Here is a 7,107-nt window from a genome sequence, read left to right as displayed (position 1 = left end):
TTTCTTGTCTTTTGGAAGATAACCTAATTTATTATGGGTAGATTATAGAAAGGAATTGTGTAGTTCTGTTAGCCTTTGAATTTCTTCTACTAAAGAAAATGTAATTTTGTGTGTGTGTACATGAAAGAACTATACTATACTCACAACACTGGGAAAAAATTAGCAATCCCATATTCTATATTTGCACCCTAAAGGAGAATGGCTCATGGCAAGCTCTCATATGTAAAAGGTGATGTCCACAAAATTCTCAAAAGATCTTTCAGTTCTGAAAGTTATAAAGCTCCCTTGCTTTCTTATACAAAGTAAAACAAATGTTACTCAAATAGAAAAAAATGGTAACTGTAAAATTAAGATTAAAATGAGTAATCTTCTACTTGAATGTGTATGCATGTAAGTACCACTTCTTATGTGTTGTAAACAGTAATAAAATGATGTTCACTGTGTACATCATGGCCAACTCCATTTCATCCATGGGTAGAAATAGGTTTAAGTACTATTTCACTGGAAAGAGTTATTAGAATGTGTCTTATGTTCTGAGAACTCTTAGCCCTCCAATTTTGCATCACTTTTAGTGATATAGTGTCCAATATCCACTACTAATATTGGTTGACATTAGAAAGATAAAAAAAAATCATGTCTTCACCTTTATTTCTAGAGTGTGTTCTTATGTTAAGGAAACATATGAATTATGTTCATGGCCATATATTGTTTAGATATCATGGTCATAACTTGTCAATTAAGGTTAATGATAAAGGTATAACCTGACCAATCTGCAAATAAATGAGAGTCAGAAGTGGAAATTGTAGGAGAGACATTTTTTGAGTTTCATCTCTGTTAGTTAAGTCTTTCTCACATTCATTTTGTTGGCTCTACAAAAATAAAATTTTGGAATGAGAAATGTGAAAAACATGAAAGTGGCTAATATTTGTTGTACATCAACCAAATCCATACAGCTCCTATAACATGCATAAACAAACTCATCATTTTAGTGTTTTCTTTCCAATTTTAATATTCTTTTATGGGTTAGGATCTGACTTCTGGAAGTCAAGGTTTTTAAGTGCTCATGTTTCTAGCTCCTGGCAGTTGACTTGTCCTTATTCATCCACCTCTCCCTGGGTTGCTATTTGTGAAAGTCTCAAAGGGCACAGTAAAGAGTCTGAAGTATGTCTCACGTAGAAATCTTAATTATGTTATAAAGATCCTTTATTTGTAAGTAGATTTCTGGAGAAAATGTAAGTGCATTGAGTATCAAATATATCACTATAAGATGAAACCAGTAATTGCTACACATTTCCATTTTTATATAGGTTTGCAACTTGGCATACATCATTTAAGTTTTATAATATATTTAGAGTATTATATTTTATTATAAGATTCACTTAATATATGATATATTTCAACCTTGTCTGGTCTTTTAACCATAAGGGTCTATCATTAACAATATACTCAATATTCTTTAGTTATTCCTTTATATTGGACAGTGTAACTTTCGGCAATGCTTAAAGCAAGAACAAATAGTTACATATATTTTAAAAGATTTTGTAATTAATTTTTGCTGTTTATTGAAATATAACAATACTGATTAAAGTGTGTAAATGTCTGAGGAGTTGTTGAACAGTACCACAATTTCCAAATTACTTTATCTTACTGAGTTGAACCAATTCCTATAAACGAAACTAGGAATTTATTCATTACAGAATGTCATCAGATTCATTTTATTCTTCAGTAATATAGATGCACACTCTAGATGTAAAAAAGGCATACATTCTGATAATGTTCTGGACATGATAACTGAAAATAGTTATCCTAGAGTATGTAGCTTGAACATTTAGTTTTCTTAATCTCTTTCTCTTTGATGTTATCTTTGAATATTATATGAATTCCTAAGTGGTTACTTTTCTGAGCATTGTTTTCTTATCTTAAAAAATGATTTGTGTTGTAATTTATAGTATATAATATAAACACATAATTCAGCACAGCAAGAAAATGATATAAAATAGCCAACAATAGATTTAACATATGGGCCATAATTTGGTTCACACACAACCAATAATAGATGCCACTCTACTGTAGAGGGACAAAGTTCTGTGCCAAATTATATTAAATAATTTTTAATCATCTAAACAAAATCAATTGCCTCCATATTTTCAAAAATTAAAAAAACTCTGTAAGTCTAGATTGCTCCAAAGTTTAAAAGTAAAATATAGATGCATATTAAAAAAAAAGGTAGAAAGTACATTTTTAAAATTAATTTTCATGCAAAATGACAACTTGTAGGGATTTGAATGAGAATGTGCCCCACAGGGCCAGATGTTGGTGGTAGCATTTAAGTAGGATTTGGATCTATGGCTAGAGAAAGTTCATCACTGGTAGAAGGCCTTGAGGTTTAAGTTCTTAGCACCATTGTCATCCCAATATTCTATTTCTGATCTTGCTTTCCATTAATGATCTGAGCTTTCAGATGATTCTGTTGCTATACCTTCCATAATTCCCTGTCATAACTGATTCTTATCCTTCTGTAACTGTTAGCTCAAATAAACCATTCCCTCTCTAAGGAATTTTATCACAGCAATAGAAAAGTAACTAATGAACAGATCTTTAAGTAATGCCAAAAAGCATATTATCAAACATTAATCCATAAAATAAACTAATTTTAATTTGATTATGTATTTTGCATTTTAAATGCATAGATAAAGATAACATTGTGGAGAACATATTTTCAATTTGGATTATAAAAGATTAATTTCCACATATGTGAATTATAAAAGTTCTTAAAATTGAAAATACATTAGACACCATTTGAGCTAATATTTCTACCTCTTGCCTCACAGAAATTTTTGGAAAAATGTTATAATAACATACTGAATCACTGGACACTATCCAAATGCTCATCAATAGATGACCATTTAGACTGATCATGGAATTGCTGATTTGGTTGAATACCCTAATATGAACAGACAGGAAGATATATTTCACATGAAAAATGTGGGCCCCTTTTCAGAATAGTCATTTTCCTGAGTGAGAATAATGTAATTATGAAAGCAAAGTAACAGGTTATCTATCTATTCTGGATATGTTACATATGTTATATATGTTCAAATATGTAACTAAATATATATTTATTTATTTCATGTTATTTATAAACTTATATAATTATCTTAAATGTCAGAACAAATTCATTTGGGTAGTTGGCTCATAGCAATAGAAGTGAGATTTCATAGTGCCCATTTTTTTGAACAAATTGAGATTTGTATAATCTATTTTACAAAAAAGTAAATATCCAATTATTTTACACACATATGAAGTATAGTATCTCATTAGCTTTCTATAAAAGTATCTTCTATATCTGATTTAGAAAAGCAGTGTATGAAATTCTTGTTTGAATTATGGAGCTAAACACTGGGATTTTCAGATATCAATCTATTAATAATAGCATTAAATTTTTCATTTCTCAATTCCAGCAGTTATTAAACCATGAATTCAGCCTGAATCTAATATAAAAAAATTCTCTCTGTTCTTTATCTATTGTGACAAAAGCAAAGAAAGTGGCATAAACTTATTCCTAGGTGCTTGACTAGAAAGTATATACTAACTTTAATAAAGTTTTTATGACATCATAGAATAAGGTAGCTAATATTCTTATGACTTTAGTGATGAACTATTTAAACAGTCAAAATTGAATTATTTGGTGAGAGCAGCAGCAGAATAAATTCTAATAGAAAAAACCAATAAGGTCTTGAATAGTCTTACATTAAATATCTTCACTTTAAATGAAAGAAGTCATGCATAAATCAGCATACAAGTTAGGGCAAACTTCTATAGCAAATTGGAACAAGTTTATGTGAGGCCTGTTCAAAAGTTTTCTTAGATACTATTTGCTACACATTTGTTTTGTTAAGAAATACTAACCAATCTTTAAATAAATTGTATGAGCTAGCTTAACAATTATATAATTCTGAATGGCATGTGATTTGTTTTAAATAGAACTATTTAAATAAAGAAAATACCACAGATGGGATACAATAATCTTTTTATTTTTTTGGATCAGTTATAACTTGAAGAAATGATACTTTATAGTTATCACATGAAATTTATCCAACCAGTAAGGCAGCATGAAAAGAAATCGTTCAATGCTATTTTAAAAACTACCTCAGGGTTGAAATGTATTCTTCTGTCACTAGAAAAATATGTTTTAATTATAACAATAACTATACTCTGAAATTTATAAAATGTAGCCACAGATTTATATTTTGTCATATACAGTGGATGTTTAAATAAATACAAAAATAAAAATTTAATGGGTTAGAAAAGCTTTGATGTAGTAATAAAACATCATAACTTTGCAATTAAGAAGAAAAGTACAGATATTTAATTTAGATACTTAAAAGATCTTGTGTAGCTACCACTTCAACCTCAATATTACAAAATCTTTTTCTTACATATGCACAATGCTTAGATACTATAAAGTTGCCAATAAATTAAAAGGCATTTGAGTTGTTTCGAGTCAGAAACTCTGTTAATTGAAAAAAATAAGAACTTGAACTTTATGCAGTGTGTGTGTGTGTGTGTGTGTGTGTGTGTGTGTGTGTGTGTACTGAACTGCCACATAGTGCCCCCTAATAATGTACACTTTTTCCGGTTAATTAAAAGTGATATCATAATTATTAGCAATGTAAAGAGCTAGTATTCATTCCCTAAAGTTACAAGTAGAATTCTTGCTAATGTTCTTAAGTCTGACAATGTGCATGATTATCTAAAAATTGCACAACTAAATATACTATAAACATTTCACAAAATTAAGTTAAAACCCTTTACAGTTCAGCAGTTCAATTGACAAATAGAACAAGAGGCTAAGAAGCTGGTAATAACTGATCAATTTAGAAAGGCAGATAATAACACAGTAAGATAAAACTCTACTGAGTGTGTGGAGTTAGATGAATATATATATATATAAATACAGGAAGTCTCCTGTATAAGAGAAGCACAAGAAAAGTACATCTAGGATATTTGTAAGTTCAGAGATAAAAGATTAGAACTGCCTGGATGGAGCTAAGTTGTCTGAAAGAAAAGAGCACTTTTAAACATACTGGATGTAGTTACTCGGCATGTTAGCACAGGCCTTTAATACCTGTAATCAGGAGGCAGAGCTCTGCAGGCAGAGAGGGTTCCAGGACAGCCGACTGGGGCTACACAGGGAAACCTGGCCTTCTAAAACAAAACAAAACAAAACAAAACAAAAACAAAAACAACAAAAAGAAAGAGAGAACAGAGGTAGCATTTCAGCCTATAGTAAGAGGAGAGGGAAATGGGCCTCCAGGGTGGAAGGATGAACAGACACCAGGCACACTCTGAGAAACTAGTCCTGGGGAAAAAAATAAACATTGTCAACCATGGCTGGCTTTTTCTAGCTGCACATGGCCATTTCATGATTAATCTGCCAGGCTACTTAAGAGCTTGTAATTCACTAAGTTTCTAAAGATAATTAAAGCATTAAACCTGCAAGTCCTGTATTTATAAGCTTAACCATCAATTTAACAATAAATAGAGTAGTATTCATGAGATCACTCATTATTTCTACATGTATAAATATGCTCACATTTAACTATATTAGTGCCTACCATAGAAACTAATTGCATGGTGTTTCAATGTAATGAGCAAGGGCACAGATACATTTTAATAATTAAGGAAAAATGTAAACTCTACAATGAGCTTAAAAAGATTGAATTCTTACAGAAGTTTTAAACACTCTTTATCAGAAAACAGAATTATACCCACATCACTGTAATTCTAAGCAACTGTGTGAAAGCAGAAGTTAATTCAAAGTTTCCAAAGCGAAACTCTATGTCTAATTCTTACCACAACTCTTTATGAAGTTAGATAAAGTAGTTAGGTTGCATAGGGAGACAGGCAACACTTGTTTTCTTATGAAACATATAATCCAAAGAGATAACTTTTATTTTTTTAAAAAACTAAGTAACAGATGGCTTATCACTTATAATAATCTTATGAATTTAATCTCTTTTAGTAACAATAAATTTGTCAACAATTTAGCATATACTTTAGTGATCTAATGGTTCTTTTCCAGGAGAAATGTCCTTTCACAGAGGACTATTTTATTCTTCCTTTAAAAATATAATTTATGTGAACCTGATTACTTACTGATTATCCCAGTATTTCCATGGAATGGACATTCTTATTGTATGGCTTTAAAATATGTTGGTTTTTAAAAAAAGTGGTAACATGGGTACTTTCCACATAATAAGCGATATAGAAATACAAGTGCCTTCTGAAAGATGTATGAAGAAGGTAAGGAGGAAAAAAGAAGGAACAGCTGGAAAGAGCAGTTAAGGACATTGACTCCGGAATAAAGCTGGTAAAAATGTTAAAACTTCTAAGCTTTAATAGAGGGAACAGTTAAAATTTGTAACAATTTGTATAGAAATTCTAGGAAAAATAGCTAATGTCTATATACTACAAACACATCAAACAACATTTCTACTTCTTGTATTCTGATATGTGTGAAACCTGCCAACTAAAGAAAATTAGAGTATATCAATATTTAGTTAATAACAAAATGATAAAATAAATGTTTTTGGTTGTGTTGACATCCTAGTCTTACTTTGAGGCAGGGAGGAAGAGAAAGTGAGGAGGAGGGGAAGGTAAGCTAGCAAGAAGACAGAGGAGAGAGGAAATGTCTACAAAAGCCAAACAAAAACATTGTCATTGTCAGTGAAGACAGAATCCCAATAATCCACTCAGCTTCTTGAATTTCCCTTAATGTGCTTGGGGCAGCTTAAAAGTACTTGGTTATTTAAGTACCCGGAATTCCTCTGACAGATGGGTCACAGTATATGAAAATAAATATTCAGTTCTACTCTGCATGAGAACACTGATGTAGCCATACAAACGGCCATATATTCCACTTCAATACTTATTCAGTCAAGACATAAATAAAATTTTGACCGATTTCTTCTGTAGCCTACACTATGACTCCCAAAATAATGAACTTGCAACCATCATTGGCTTGATCAGAGGATCTAGTGAGCTTGTGCATAGATCATGATCACGTTACAATTGCTCAGAAAGAAGAAAGAAAGAAAAAAAGAA

The sequence above is a fragment of the Mastomys coucha genome, unplaced genomic scaffold, assembly GCF_008632895.1.
Source record: "Mastomys coucha isolate ucsf_1 unplaced genomic scaffold, UCSF_Mcou_1 pScaffold4, whole genome shotgun sequence".
Classification (NCBI taxonomy): Eukaryota; Metazoa; Chordata; class Mammalia; order Rodentia; family Muridae; genus Mastomys; species Mastomys coucha.
The sequence above is the reverse complement of the archived record's forward strand: the minus strand, read 5'-3'. Positions refer to the sequence as shown.